The sequence below is a fragment of the Arachis stenosperma genome, chromosome 5 (genome assembly GCF_014773155.1).
Source record: "Arachis stenosperma cultivar V10309 chromosome 5, arast.V10309.gnm1.PFL2, whole genome shotgun sequence".
In the NCBI taxonomy this organism is placed as follows: Eukaryota; Viridiplantae; Streptophyta; class Magnoliopsida; order Fabales; family Fabaceae; genus Arachis; species Arachis stenosperma.
Window position 1 is genome coordinate 89,004,664 of NC_080381.1, and position 13,333 is coordinate 89,017,996.

The following is a 13,333-nucleotide window of genomic DNA, read 5'->3' on the forward strand; positions in this document are numbered from 1 at the left end:
TGTAAATCTCAGTCAGGCAGATTTAAATGGTTATGGATGATATATGAATAAAACATAGATTAAAGATAGAGATAATTATGTAATTCATTGGTGAGAATTTCAGATAAGCATATGGAGATGCTTTGTCCCTTCCGTCTCTCTGCTTTCCTACTGTCTTCATCCAATCCTTCTTACTCCTTTCCATGGCAAGCTGTATGTTGGGCATCACCGTTGTCAGTGGCTACAATCCTGTCCTCTCAGTGAAAATGGTCCAAATGCTCTGTCACAGCATGGCTAATCATCTGTCGGTTCTCAATCAGGTTGGAATAGAATCCATTGATTCTTTTGCGTCTGTCACTAACGCCCAGCCTTCAGGAGTTTGAAGCTCGTCACAGTCATTCAATCATTGAATCCTACTCAGAATACCACAGACAAGGTTTAGACCTTCCGGATTCTCTTGAATGCCGCCATCAATTCTAGCTTATACCACGAAAATTCTGATTAAGGAATTCAAGAGATAAACATTCAAGCCTTGTTTGCTTGTAGAACGGGAGTGGTTGTCAGGCACGCGTTTATAAGTGAGAATGATGATGAGCGTCACATAATCATCACATTCATCATGTTCTTCGGTGCGAATGAGTATCTTAGAACAAGAATAAGCTGAATTGAATAGAAGAACAATAGTAATTGCATTAATACTCGAGGTACAGCAGAGCTCCACACCTTAATCTATGGTGTGTAGAAACTCCACCGTTGAAAATACATAAGAACAAGGTCTAGGCATGGCCGTGAGGCCAGCCCCCAATGATCTAAGAACTAGACGTCCAAAGATGATCCTAAGATCTAAAGTGATAAAAAAGATATGAATACAATAGTAAATGGTCCTATTTGTAGAGAACTAGTAGCCTAGGGTTTACAGAAATGAGTAAATGACATAAAAATCCACTTCCGGGCCCACTTGGTGTGTGCTTGGGCTGAGCATTGAAGCATTTTCATGTAGAGACTTTTCTTGGAGTTAAACGCTAGCTTTTATGCCAGTTTGGGCGTTTAACTCCCATTCTTGTGCCAGTTCCGGCGTTTAACGCCGGGCAATTTTGAGCTGATTTGGAACGCCGGTTTGGGCCATCAAATCTCAGACAAAGTATGGACTATTATATATTTCTGGAAAGCCCAGGAAGTCTACTTTCCAACGCCGCTAAGAGTGCCCAATTGGGCTTCTATAGCTCCAGAAAATCCACTTCGAGTGCAGGGAGGTCAGAATCCAACAGCATCTGCAGTCCTTTTCAGCCTCTGAATCAGATTTTTGCTCAGGTCCCTCAATTTCTGCCAGAAAATACCTGAAATCACAGAAAAACACACAAACTCATAGTAAAGTCCAGAAAAGTGAATTTTAACTAAAAACTAATAAAAATATAATAAAAACTAACTAAAACATACTAAAAACATACTAAAAACAATGCCAAAAAGCGTATAAATTATCCGCTCATCACAACACCAAACTTAAATTGTTGCTTGTCCCCAAGCAACTGAAAATCAAATAAGATAAAAAGAAGAGAATATGCAATGAATTCCAAAAACATCTATAAAGATCAGTATTAATTAGATGAGCGGGGCTTTTAACTTTTTGCCTCTGAACAGTTTTGGCATCTCACTCTATCCTTTGAAATTCAAAATGATTGACTTCTATAGGAACTCAGAATCCAGATAGTGTTATTGATTCTCCTAGTTAAGTATGATGATTCTTGAACACAGCTACTTTATGAGTCTTGGCCGTGGCCCAAAGCACTCTGTCTTCCAGTATTACTACCGGATACATACATGCCACAGACACATAACTGGGTGAACCTTTTCAGATTGTGACTCAGCTTTGCTAAAGTCCCCAATTAGAGGTGTCCAGGGTTCTTAAGCACACTCTTTTTGCCTTGGATCACAACTTCATTAATTTTTTTCTTTTTCTTTTTTTTTCCTTTTTTCCGTTTTTTTTTGTATTCACTGCTTTTTCTTGCTTCAAGAATCATTTTTATGATTTTTCAGATCCTCAGTAACATGTCTCCTTTTTCATCATTCTTTCAAGAGCCAACATTCATGAACAACAAATTCAAAAGACATATGTACTGTTCAAGCATACATTCAAAAACCAAAATATTGCCACAACATCAAAATAATTAATCTGTTATAAAATTCAAAATTCATGCAATTCTTCTCTTTTTCAATTAAGAACATTTTTCATTCAAGAAAGGTGATGGATTCATAGGACATTCATAGCTTTAAGGCATAGACACTAAGACACTAATGATCATGAGACACAAACATAGATAAACATAAGCATAAAAATTCAAAAAACAGGAAAATAAAGAACAAGGAGATTAAAGAACGGGTCCACCTTAGTGATGGCGGCTTGTTCTTCCTCTTGAAGATCTTATGGAGTGCTTGAGCTCCTCAATGTCTCTTCCTTGCCTTTGTTGCTCCTCTCTCATGATTCTTTGATCTTCTCTAATTTCATGGAGGAGGATGGAATGTTCTTGGTGCTCCACCCTTAGTTGTCGCATGTTGGAACTCAATTCTCCTTGGGAGGTGTTGATTTGCTCCCAATAGTTTTGTGGAGGAAAGTGCATCCCTTGAGGTATCTCAGGGATTTCATGATGAGTGGGATCTCTTGTTTGCTCCATCCTTTTCTTAGTGATGGGCTTGTCCTCATCAATGGGGTGTCTCCCTCTATGTCAATTCCAACTGAATAACAGAGGTGACAAATGAGATGAGGAAAGGCTAACCTTGCCAAGGTAGAGGACTTGTCTGCCACCTTATAAAGTTCTTGGGCTATAACCTCATGAACTTCTACTTCCTCTCCAATCATGATGCTATGAATCATGATGGCCCGGTCTATAGTAACTTCAGACCGGTTGCTAGTGGGAATGATTGAGCATTGGATAAACTCCAACCATCCCCTAGCCACAGGCTTGAGGTCATACCTTCTTAGTTAAACCGGCTTCCCTCTTGAATTTCTCTTCCATTGAGCGCCCTCTTCACAAATGTCTATGAGGACTTGGTCCAACCTTTGATCAAAGTTGACCCTTCTAGTGTAAGGGTGTTCATCTCCTTGCATCATGGGCAAGTTGAATGCCAACCTTACATTTTCCAGACTGAAATCCAAGCATTTCTCCCAAACCATTGTAAGCCAATTCTTTGGGTTCGGGTTCACACTTTGATCATGGCTCTTGGTGATCCATGCATTGGCATAGAACTCTTGAACCATTAAGATTCTGACTTGTTGAATGGGGTTGGTAAGAACTTTCCAACCTCTTCTTCGGATCTCATGTCGGATCTCCGGATATTTACTCTTTTTGAGTTTGAAAGGGACCTCGGGGATCACCTTCTTCATAGCCACAACTTCATAGAAGTGGTCTTGATGCACCCTTGAGATGAATCTCTCCATCTCCTATGACTCGGAGGTGGAAGCTTTTGCCTTCCCTTTCCTCTTTCTAGAGGTTTCTCCGGCCTTAGATGCCATAAATGGTTATGGAAAAACAAAAAGCAATGTTTTTACCACGCCAAACTTAAAAGTTTGCTCGTCCTCGAGCAAAAGAAGAAAGAAGAGAGTAGAAGAAGAAGAAATAGAGGAGATGGAGATGGCTTTGTGGTTCAGCCAAAGGGGGAGAAGTAGTGTGTTGGTTGTGTGAAAATGAAGGAGTGAAGATGGGTTTATATAAGGGTGGAGAGAGGGGTAGGGTTCGGTTATGAATGGGTGGGTTTGGGAGGGAAAGTGGTTTGAATTTGAATGGTGAGGTAGGTGAGGTTTTATGAAGGATGGATGTGAGTGGTGAAGAGAATAGTGGGATTTGATAGGTGAGGGGTTTTTGGGGAAGAGTGGTTGAGGTGATTGGTGAATGGGTGAAGAAGAAGAGAGAGGGTGGTGGGGTAGGTGGGGATCCTGTGGGGTCCACAGATCCTGAGGTGTCAAGGAAAATTCATCCCTGCACCAAGTGGCGAGCAAAAATGATCTTTATGCCAATTCTGGCGTTAAACGCCGGGCTGGTGCCCATTTCTGGCGTTTAATGCCAGCTTCTTGCCCTTTTTTGGCGTTTAACGCCAGTCTGGTGCCCCTTTCTGGCGTTAAACGCCCAGAATGGTGCCAGACTGGGCGTTAAATGCCCATTTGCTGCCCTTACTGGCGTTTAAACGCCAGCAAGATCTTCCTCCAGGGTGTGCTATTTTTCATTCTATTTTTTATTCTGTTTTTGCTTTTTCAATTGATTTTGTGACTTCCCATGATCATCAACCTACAGAAAACATAAAATAACAAAAGAAAATAGATAAATATAACATTGGGTTGCCTCCCAACAAGCGCTTCTTTAATGTCAGTAGCTTGACAGAGGGCTCTCATGGAGCCTCACAGATACTCAGAGCAATGTTAGAACCTCCCAACACCAAACTTAGAGTTTAAATGTGGGGGTTCAACACCAAACTTAGAAGTTGGTTGTGGCCTCCTAACACCAAACTTAGAGTTTGACTGTGGGGGCTCTGTTTGACTCTGTTTTGAGAGAATCTCTTCATGCTTCCTCTCCATGGTGATAGAGGGATATCCTTGAGCCTTAAACACAAAGGATTCTTCATTCACTTGAATGATCAATTCTCCTCTGTCTACATCAATCACAGCCTTTGTTGTGGCTAGGAAGGGTCTACCAAGGATGATGGATTCATCCATGCACTTCCCAGTCTCTAGGACTATGAAATCAGTAGGGATGTAATGGTCTTCAATCTTTACCAGAACATCCTCTACAAGTCCATAAGCTTGTTTTCTTGAGTTGTCTGCCATCTCTATTGAGATTCTTGCAGCTTGTACCTTAAAGATCCCTAGCTTCTCCATTACAGAGAGAGGCATGAGTTTACACTTGACCCTAAGTCACACAGAACCTTCTTAAAGGTCATGGTGCCTATGGTACAAGGTATTGAAAACTTCCCAGGATCTTGTCTCTTTTGAGGTAATTTCTGCCTAGACAAGTCATCCAGTTCTTTGGTGAGCAAAGGAGGTTCGTTCTCCCAAGTCTCATTACCAAATAACCTGTCATTTAGCTTCATGATTGCTCCAAGGTATTTTGCAACTTGCTCTTCAGTGACATACTCATCAAAGCTCATGAATGGCAGAAGTAAATCAAATGGAATCTCTATGGTCTCAGTGTGAGCCTCTGATTCCCATGGTTCCTCATTAGGGAACTCATTGGAGTCCAGTGGACGTCCATTGAGGTCTTCCTCAGTGGCGTTCACTGCCTCTTCCTTCTCTCCAAATTCGGCCATGTGGGTCATGTTAATGGCCTTGCATTCTCCTTTTGGATTCTCTTCTGTATTGCTTGGAAGAGTACTAGGAGGGAGTTTAGTAATTTTCTTGCTCAGCTGTCCCACTTGTGCCTCCAAGTTTTTAATGGAGGACCTTGTTTCAGTCATGAAACTTTGGGTGGTTTTGATTAGATCAGAGACCATGGTTGCTAAGTTAGAGTGGTTCTGTTTAAAATTCTCTGTCTGTTGCTAAGAAGATGATGGAAAAGGCTTGCCATTGCTAAACCTGTTTCTTCCACCATTATTGTTGTTGAAACCTTGTTGAGGTCTCTGTTGATCCTTCCATGAGAGATTTGGATGATTTTTCCATGAAGAATTATAGGTATTTCCATAGGGTTCTTCCATGTAATTCACCTCTTCCATTGAAGGGTTCTCAGGATCATAAGCTTCTTCTTCAGATGAAGCGTCCTTAGTACTGCCTGGTACAGCTTGCATTCCAGATAGACTTTGAGAAATCATATTGACTTGTTGAGTCAATATTTTGTTTTGAGCCAATATGGCATTCAGAGCATCAATCTCAAGAACTCCCTTCTTCTGATTTGTCCCATTGTTCACAGGATTCCTTTCAGAAGTGTACATGAATTGGTTAATTGCAACCATTTCAATGAGTTCTTAAGCTTCTGCAGGTATCTTCTTCAGATGAAGAGATCCTCCAGCAGAACTATCCAATGACATATTGGACAGTTCAGACAGACCATCATAGAAGATACCTATGATGCTCCATTCAGAAAGCATATCAGAAGAACACTTTCTGATCAATTGTTTGTATCTTTCCCAAGCTTCATAGAGGGATTCACCTTCCTTCTGTCTGAAGGTTTGGACTTCCACTCTAAGCTTACTCAATTTTTGAGGTGGAAAGAACTTTGCCAAGAAGGCATTGACTAGCTTTTCCCAAGAGTTCAGGCTTTCTTTAGGTTGTGAATCCAACCATATCCTAGCTCTGTCTCTTACAGCAAAAGGGAATAGCATAAGTCTGTAGACTTCAAGGTCAACCTCATTGGTCTTGACAGTGTCACAGATTTGTAAGAACTCAGCTAAAAACTGATGAGGATCTTCCAATGGAAGTCCATGGAACTTGCAATTCTGTTGCATTAGAGAAACTAATTAAGGCTTAAGCTCAAAGTTGTTTGCTCCAATGGCAGGGATAGAGATGCTTCTCCCATAGAAGTCGGGAGTAGGTGCAGTAAAGTCACCCAGCACCTTCCTTGCATTGTTGGCATTGTTGTTGTTTTCGGCTGCCATGGGTTCTTCTTCTTTGAAGATTTCTGTTAGGTCCTCTGCAGAGAGTTGTGCCTTAGCTTCTCTTATCTTTCGCTTCAAGGTCCTTTCAGGTTCAGGGTAAGCCTCAACAAGAATGCTTTTGTCTTTGCTCCTACTCATATGAAAGAGAAGAGAACAAGAAAATATGGAATCCTCTATGTCACAGTATAGAGACTCCTTGAAGTGTCAGAGGAAAAGAAAAATAGAAGGAAGAGATAGAAAATTCGAACTTATCAAGGAAAGATAGAGTTCGAATTGTGCATTGAGGAGTAGTGTTAGTCCATAAATAGAAGGATGTGAGAAGAGGGGAAGAAATTTTCGAAAATAAATTAAAAAGATTTTGAAAAACATTTTGAAAAATACTAATTGATTTTCGAAAACTAAGAGTGGAAAAGAAATTAAGTGATTTTTTGAAAAAGATTTTAAAATTAGAAATCAAAAAGATATGATTGAAAACTATTTTGAAAAAGATGTGATTAAGAAGATATGATTGAAAAGATATAGTTTGAAAAACAATTTAAAAAGATTTGATTTTGAAAATTAATGACTTGGCTAACAAGAAAAGTTATGATTCAAACATTAAACCTTTCTCAACAGAAAAGGCAATATAATTGAAATGTTGAATCAAATCATTAATTGTTATCAAGTATTTTGAAAATGGAAAGAAATTGATTTTAAAAATATATAATTGAAAAGATATGATTTGAAAAAGATTTGATTTTGAAAAATTTTGAAAACTTGAAAAAAATTTGCATTAAAGACAAAATCTTCCCTCTTGTGCCATCCTGGCGTTAAACGCCCAGAATGGTATCCATTCTGGCGTTTAACGCCCAAATTGCTACCCTTTAGGGCGTTAAACGCCCAGCCAGGCACCCTGGCTGGCGTTTAAATGCCAGTTTTCCTTCCTCACTGGGCGTTTTGAACGCCCAGCTTTTTCTGTGTAATTCCTCTGCTGAATGTTCTGAATCTTCAATTCTCTGTATTATTGACTTGAAAAGACACAAATTAAAAATTATTTTTGGATTTTTATTAATGAGGAATAATCAAAATGCAACTAAAATCAAATAAACAATGCATGCAAGACACCAAACTTAGAAGTTTGTATACTATTGACACTAACAAAATGAGAATGCATATGACAAACAACAAAAATACTCAAGACAAGAGAATTTAAAGATCAGAACAAGAAAATCATCAAGAACATCTTGAAGATCACTTAAGACACATGAATGAATACAAGAAGAACAAAAACATGCAATTGACACCAAACTTAACATGAGACACTAGACTCAACAAGAAACATACAATATTTTTGGTTTTTATGATTTTGTAATTTTTTTGGATTTTTTTCGAAAATTAAGTGGAAAAGAAAATAAAGATATCAAAATTCTTAATGAGAATTCCAGGAATCATGCAATGTTAGTCTAAAGCTTCAGTCTAAAGAAATTAGACATGGCTAGTGATGAGCGGATAATTTATACGCTTTTTGGCATTATTTTTAGGTAGTTTTTAGTAAGTTCAAGCTACTTTTAGGGATGTTTTCATTAGTTTTTATGTTAAATTCACATTTCTGGACTTTACTATGAGTTTGTGTGTTTTTCTATAATTTCAGGTAATTTCTGGCTGAAATTGAGGGACTTGAGCAAAACTCTGAAAAAGGCTGACAAAAGGACTGCTGATGCTGTTGGAATCTGATCTCCCTGCACTCAAAATAGATTTTCTGGAGCTACAGAACTCCAAATGGCGTGCTCTTAACGGCGTTGGAAAGTAGAAATCTAGAGCTTTCCAGCAATATATAATAGTCCATACTTTATTCGGAAATTGACAACGTAAATTGGCGTTGAACGCCAAGTACATGCTGCTGTCTGGAGTTAAACGCCAGAAACACGTCATGATCCGGAGTTGAACGCCCAAAACACGTTATAACTTGGAGTTCAACTCCAAGAAAAGCCTCAGCTCGTGGATAGATCAAGCTCAGCCCAAGCATACACCAAGTGGGCCCCGGAAGTGGATTTATGCATCAATTACTTACTCATGTAAACCCTAGTAGCTAGTCTAGTATATATAGGACATTTAACTATTGTATTAGACATCTTTTGATCACTTTTAGATCTAAGGAACATCTGGGGGCGCATAGTCCCTAGACCATGGGGGCTGGCCATTCGGCCATGCCTGAACCTGTCACTTATGTATTTTCAACGGTGGAGTTTCTGCACACCATAGATTAAGGGTGTGGAGCTCTGCTGTACCTCAAGTTTCAATACAATTACTATTACTTTCTATTCAATTCTCTTTTATTCTTATTCCAAGATATACGTTGCATAACACTTTGATGAATGTGATGATCCGTGACACTCATCATCATTCTCACCTATGAACGCGCGTGATTGACAACCACTTCCGTTTTACTCTAGGCTGGGTGCATATCTCTTAGATTCCCCAACAGAATCTTCGTGGTATAAGCTAGATAGATGGCGGCATTCATGGGGATCCAGAAAGTCTAACCTTGTCTGTGGTATTCCGAGTAGGATCCCTGGAATCCGGAAAGTCTAACCTTGTCTGTGGTATTCCGAGTAGGATTCCGGTATTGAATGACTGTGACGGGCTTCAAACTCGCGATTGCTGGGCATGATGACAAACGCAAAAGGATCAATGGATCCTATTCCAACATGATCGAGAACCAACAGCTGATTAGCCGTGCTGTGACAGAGCATTTGGACCATTTTCACTGAGAGGATGGGATGTAGCCATTGTCAAGGGTGATGCCTCCAGACGATTAGCCGTGCAGTGACAGCGCATAGGACCATTTTCCCGAGAGGATTAAAAGTAGCCATTGATGATGGTGATGCCCTACATACAGCTTGCCATGGAAAGGAGTAAGATGGATTGGATGAAAGCAATAAGAAAGTAGAGATTCGAAAGGATTCCAGCATCTCCACACGCCTATCTGAAATTCCCACTATTGATTTACATAAGTATTTCTATCCCTTTTTATTTTTTATTTATTATTAATTTTCGAAACTCATAACCATTTAATCTGCCTAACTGAGATTTACAAGGTGACCATAGCTTGCTTCATACCAACAATCTCTGTGGGATCGACCCTTACTCACGTAAGGTATTACTTGGATGACCCAGTACACTTGCTGGTTAAGTTGAACGGAGTTGTGTCCACACATAAGTGCCATAATAATGATTCCATACAACAACAAAAGAATACTACATTGATGTGATCACAATTTCGTCCACCAAGTTTTTGGCGCCGTTGCCGGGGATTGTTCGAGTATGGACAACTGACGGTTCATCTTGTTGCTCAGATTAGGTAATTTTCTTTTCAAAAATCTTTTTCAAAATTTTTCTTTTCTTTTTTCGTTTTTCCAAAAATATTTTCAAAAAAAAAATTAATAAAAAATCCAAAAAAATCATAAAATCATAAAAATCAAAAATATTTTGTGTTCTTGTTTGAGTCTTGAGTCAATTTTTTAAGTTTGGTGTCAATTGCATGCTTTAAAAATTTTTCTTGCATTTTTCGAAAATTCCATGCATTCATAGTGTTCTTCATGATCTTCAAGTTGTTCTTGATAAGTCCTCTTGTTTGATCTTGATGATTTCTTATTTTGTGTTGTTTGTTGTTTTTCATATGCATTTTTCGTTTGTTAGAGACCATGCATTAAAGATTTCTAAGTTTGGTGTCTTGCATGTCTTCTTTGCATCAAAAAAATTTTTTAAAATTATGTTCTTGATGTTCATCATGATCTTCAAAGTGTTCTTGGTGTTCATCTTGACATTCATAGCATTCTTGCAAGCATTCATTGTTTTGATCTAAAAATTTCATGCATTGAGTATTTTTGTTGTTTTTCTTTCTCATAATTAAAAATTCAAAAATCAAAAAAATATCTTTTCCTTATTTCCCTCCAAATTTTCGAAATTTTGGGTTGACTTGGTCAAAAATTTTTAAAAAAGTTGTTTCTTACAAGTCAAGTCAAATTTTCAAAAATTTAAAAATCTTATCTTTTCAAAATCTTTTTCAAAAATCATATCTTTTCCAATTTTTCCTATTTCTCGAAAATTTCAAAATTCTTTTTTTTCAAAATATTTTCAAAATCTTTTTCTTATCTTTATATCAAATTTTCGAAAATTAGCTAACAATTAATGTGATTGATTCAAAAATTTGAAGTTTGTTACTTGCTTGTTAAGAAAAGTTCAATCTTTAAAATCTAGAATCCTATCTTTTAGTTTCTTGTTAGTTAAGTAATTAATTTTAATTTTAAAATTAAATCTTTTTCAAAATATCTTTTTTTTAAAAATATTATCTTTTTATCTTATCTTTTTCAAAATTTGATTTCAAAAATATCTTATCTTATCTTATCTTCTTATCTTTTCAAATTTGATTTTAATATCTTTTTCAACCAACTAATTAACTTTTTGTTTGTTTCTTATCTTTTTCAAAACCACCTAACTACTTTTTCCTCTCTAATTTTCGAAAATATCTCATCCCTTTTTCAAAAAATTCTTTTTAATTAATTAATTGTTTTAAATTTTAATTTCAATTACATCTTATCTCTAATTTTCGAAAATTGCTAATCCCTTTTTCAAAATTATTTTCGAAATTTCCCCTCTCTTTTCTTATTCTATTTAATTATTTAATTACTAACACTTCTCTTCACCTCTCTCCATCTAAATATCCGAACCCACTCTTCTACATTCTTCTCCCCTTTCTTTTTCTACTAACATAAAGGAATCTCTATACTGTGACATAGAGGATTCCTCTTTCTTTTCTTGTTTTCTTCTCTTTCATATGAGCAGGAACAGGGAAAAAGACACTCTTGTTGAAATTGATCCTGAACCTGAAAGGACTCTGAAAAGAAAACTAAGAGAAACTAAATTACAACAATCCAGAAACAACCTTTCAGAAATTTTCGAACAAGAGAAGGACATGGCAGCCGAAAATAATAATAATGCAAGGAGAATGCTTGGTGACTTCACAAAGCCAACGTCCAAATTTGATGGAAGAAGCATCTCCATTCCTGCCATTGGAGCCAATAATTTTGAGCTTAAGCCTCAACTAGTTGCTTTAATGCAATAAAACTGCAAGTTTTATGGACTTCCATCTGAAGATCCTTATCAGTTTTTAACTGAGTTCTTGCAGATCTGTGAGACTGTAAAGACGAATGGAGTTGATCCTGGAGTTTACAGACTCATGCTTTTCCCTTTTGCTGTAAGAGACAGAGCTAGAATATGGTTGGATTCACAACCTAAGGATAGCCTGGACTCCTGGGATAAGCAGGTCACAGCCTTCTTGGATAAATTCTTTCCTCTTCAAAAGCTAAGCAAGCTGAGAGTGGATGTTCAAACATTCAAACAAAAAGATGGTGAATCCCTCTATGAAGCATGGGAAAGATACAAGCAGCTGACCAAAAGATGTCCATCTGACATGTTTTCAGAATGGACCATATTAGATATATTCTATTATGGTCTCTCTGAATTTTCGAAAATGTCATTAGACCATTCTGCAGGTGGATCTATTCACCTAAAGAAAACGCCTGAAGAGGCTCAAGAACTCATTGACATGGTTGCAAACAACCAATTCATGTACACTTCTGAGAGGAATTCCGTGAATAATGGGATACCTCAGAAGAAAGGAGTTTTTGAAATTGATGCTCTGAATGCCATATTGGCTCAGAACAAAGTGTTGACTCAACAGGTCAACATGATCTCTCAAAATCTGAATGGATGGCAACATGCATCCACCAGTACTAAAGAGGCAGCTTCTGAAGAAGCTTATGATCCTGAGAACCCTGCCAAGGCAGAGGTTAATTACATGGGTGAACCTTATGGAAACACCTATAACTCATCATGGAGAAATCATCCAAATTTCTCATGGAAGGATCAACAAAAGCCTCAACAAGGCTTTAACAATGGTGGACGCAATAGGCTAAGCAATAGCAAGCCTTTCCCATCATCTTCTCAGCAACAGACAGAGAATTCTGAACAAAACACCTCTAATTTAGCCAATCTAGTCTTTGATCTGTCAAAGGCCACTTTCAGTTTCATGAGTGAAACAAGATCCTCCATTAGAAATCTGGAGGCACAAGTGGGCCAGCTGAGTAAGAAAGTCATTGAAACTCCTCCCAGTATTCTCCCAAGCAATACAGAAGAGAATCCAAAAGGAGAGTGCAAGAACATTGATGTAATCAATATGGCCGAATGCACAAGGGAGGAGGAGGACGAAAATCCTAGTGAGGAGACCTCCTGGGACGTCCTTCAAGCAAGAAGGAGTTTCCTATTAAGGATCCAAGGGAATCTGAGGCTCATGTAGAGACCATAGAGATTCCATTAAATCTTCTTCTGCCATTCATGAGCTCTGAAGACTATTCTTCCTCTGAAGAGGATGAAGATGTGACTGGAGAGAAAGTTGCTCAATATTCAGGAGCTATCATGAAGCTGAATGCCAAGTTGTTTGGCAATGAGACTTGGGAAAGTGAACCTCCCTTGCTCATTGGTGAACTAGACACTTGGATTCAGAAAATTTTACCTCAAAAGAGACAAGATCCTGGCAAGTTCTTAATACCTTGTACCATAGGCACCATGACCTTTGAAAAAGCTCTATGTGATCTGGGGTCAGGGATAAATCTTATGCCACTCTCTGTAATAGAGAAGCTGGGGATCATTGAGGTACAACCTGCCTTGTTCTCATTACAATTGGCAGACAAGTCATTGAGACAAGTTTATGGAATAGTAGAGGACGTGTTAGTATAGGATG

At 38.0% G+C, this 13,333-nt stretch overlaps 2 non-coding genes across 2 annotated transcripts; one reads left to right on the plus strand and one right to left on the minus strand.

The window, feature by feature from the left end:
* The first annotated feature begins 6,039 nt into the window (after positions 1 to 6,039).
* LOC130984303 (small nucleolar RNA R71) lies at positions 6,040 to 6,147 on the plus strand. The gene has a single exon (XR_009088246.1). It is a non-coding gene; the product is annotated as a small nucleolar RNA R71 (small nucleolar RNA).
* A 5,755-nt stretch (positions 6,148 to 11,902) lies between these two features.
* Positions 11,903 to 12,006, minus strand: LOC130983762 (small nucleolar RNA R71). Its single transcript, XR_009087739.1, has one exon. It is a non-coding gene; the product is annotated as a small nucleolar RNA R71 (small nucleolar RNA).
* Between the last annotated feature and the right edge of the window lie 1,327 nt (positions 12,007 to 13,333).